The sequence below is a fragment of the Hakea prostrata genome, chromosome 7 (genome assembly GCF_041222555.1).
Source record: "Hakea prostrata isolate BN-2017 chromosome 7, UWA_Hpros_2, whole genome shotgun sequence".
NCBI lineage: Eukaryota > Viridiplantae > Streptophyta > Magnoliopsida > Proteales > Proteaceae > Hakea > Hakea prostrata.
The window spans coordinates 28,665,536-28,668,570 of NC_142606.1; positions in this window are offsets into that span (position 1 = coordinate 28,665,536).

Consider the following 3,035-nt stretch of genomic DNA (forward strand, 5'->3'; position numbering starts at 1 on the left):
GCAAAAACTCTCTCTAAGAGCTCATTCAATTGTGTTTGCAACTCTTCTAGTTCGGTAGGTGCCATTCTGTAAGGAGCTTTAGATACCGGAGCCGCTCCAGGAGTTAAGTCTATGGAAAACTCAACTTTCCTATCAGGGGGCAATCCTGACAGGTCATCTAGAAATACATCAGCAAAATCACCAGCAACTTTGACTTCTTCAAGTCTCTTCCCTTCTTTGACCTTGCTTCTAGGTGAAGCACTTTCCACTAAAGCATGGACTTGCATTAAAGCGGTCAAAGTCTTCTTGCTAATTCTTCCCTTCTCTCCTTGGAACTCGAAAATTGAATTCTCTTCCACTCGAAACTGGATCTTCTTCAAAGAGCACAAGATCACGGCAATGTAGAATGTCAACCAATCGATTCCCAAGATTACATCAAAATCTCTCATGTCAAACAATACAAGATTTGCCTTCAGGTTCCTTCCACAAATTAATACAGGACAATCTTCTAACAATTTATCTAGTTTAACAGCAGACCCAACAAGGGTACTAATTGATAAACAACTAGATAAACACCGAGGTGTCAGGTTAGTCTTCAAAGCAAAAGTAGATGATATGAACGAATGAGATGCACCCGTATCAAACAAAACAAATGCTGGAAAAGAAGCAACCAACAATGTACCTGTGACAACATTGTGGCAAGGATCCTGTTCAGCACCAGATATGCTGAATACTTTGCCAGAAGGAGTGGTAGGGGAAGGAACAGGAGCATTCTTCATGATAGGAGCATAAGGTTGGGCTGGTTTCTTTGGGCAAAAGCGGGCATAATGGCCTGTCTGCTTGCAAAAGAAACAAGCAAGATCTTTCTGTCCAATAGGAGCTGCAACAGGGGGAGGTCTTTGAAATGCCGGTCTAGGATTCACCATCCCAGGCCGAGGTGGATGTGTAACTCCTGAAGGTGTGACTCCACTGGACTGACCATGATGGCTCACAGGAAAAGAAATGGAACTCTGGCCAAAATTCCTCGGCTGAAAGGCAGGAGCAGGGTAAGGAGTAGGTCTAGCAAAACGCCGATCAGTGCAGTCTACAAAGCTAGGGTGCCTAGGTTACCAGGGTCTCTGAACTCGAGCATTTTCCTTCTCATTTTCTTCAAGCTTCTTTGAGTTTTGAACAACCTGAGCATATCCTTCCAGAGGCAAGACTGTGAGGTATGCCTTGATAGAAGGCCGCAAACCCTTGAAAAACTTATTCGCCTTAGCATCATCAGACTTGATGGATTCGGGGGCGAAGAAGAAAAGTTCTTCAAATCTTTGCTGATACTCAAGCATAGACAAGGTACCTTGCACTAAGGCCATGAACTCGGCCTCCTTGGCACCTCTTACGGATTCCAGAAAGTAGTTCTTGCAAAATGCTTCCTTAAACTTCTCCTAGGAGACAACACCGGCATTAAGATTCTCGAGGATGGGCTTGGTGGAGGTCCACCATGCATCAGCTTCATGCTGAAGCTTCTGCTTGGCAAACAACACTTATTGAGAATCAGAACATTGCAAATGTCTGAAGGCTTTCTCCAATTCTCGAAGCCACTTGTTTGGAAAGAGAGTGTCCTTTGTTACTCCAGTGAAAGAAGGTATTTGTAACTTTAGAAAACTTTCCATCAAACAGGTGTGGGGTGTCCAGATGAATCTTTCCACAAGAGGGGCTGCGGCACTAGAAGTCCCAACTCCGGCACGGTTCTCATTGTGAAGGGTAGCAAAACCAGCCATCATCTGGTTAAATTGGGCAGACTACTGTTGCATCATGTTGGTCATGACGCTGGTGATATCCTTAAAGCTTCCGATATCGAGGGCACCAAGAATGCCATTTGTAGTGTGGCTATCTTCCTGCGTTTGCTGGTCAGGAGCTGTCACATCCTCCCAGCCGGTACCCTAATTGGCATACCTGAGAGTGTGATCCACAGCCCGAAGATCAGGTATCGAGTAATCAACCTCCCACATAAACAATAACATAATCATGAACAATAATAATCGATGTGCGAAAGATAAACCATAGATCCAAATAAGGAAAGAATGAATCATATATAAATCAGAGTACTAAATATAATCAGAGTGTCTAAATCAGATAAGTAAAGTGAGGCGAAATCCCACTCTACAACCAGCGGAAATGTAGTTCTAAAAGAGAAGAAACAGGATAGAATCTAATCCCAATAGCAGGTACAATAGGTAACTAAATTGTTCTCAATCTTATAGACAATATCCCTATAAGTATAAATCTCATAAATGGCACAAGGGCGCTTCCACTCTATGGTCGGACTAAGCATCGTACGGAGCATAACCACTCGCGGAATCTTCAGTGTAATTGTCGTAACCGCAATCACTTTCCTGGAGATATGCCTCTTCTCCTTGCACTTCTTCATACGAGCAGTCATGATACTCAGAACCTGTAGAATAGTCTAACAAGCATTGTACAAAAAGGAATGAGTTTCAAAGATACTCAGTAAGGCAGTTAAATCCATAATAACATAAATGGCAGGATTACAAAACAAACATAAATGCAATATGGTATGAGACAAACAATGAATATATGAATCTAACTCGATGTATGCTGGTCTCTAATGGCAGACATGCTTTAAGTCATAGCACCGTACTTCTTTAGGAAAGTCTCATTCACTCATCATCAGTTAGTAATGGGTATTTCATCCCTCAGCACATTCCATGGCTGGGGTATAGGTCACCACTCTCTCACATCACCATTGGTCTAAGTACCGGCGCATGTCAGGGTAAAGCCTAGCCAAATGCAAGTCTTCTACTTAGTTGCATCAAGTCAGATCCAGATACGTCCATTCCTCGTCCCTAACGATCCTTTCCGGTATCCTTCACACTAGAGTCCTCATAGTCCCTGACTACGGACTCATCAACCCTATTGGTTATCCACATATGGTAAACGGGAAGCTCTCACGTCCCCTCACGGGTTGGTTACCGGTCTTGAGCGCCCATGAATCCCCATTGCTACCACGGGTCGTTCGGTCTCAATACCCCTCCGATTAGGGTCTGACATAA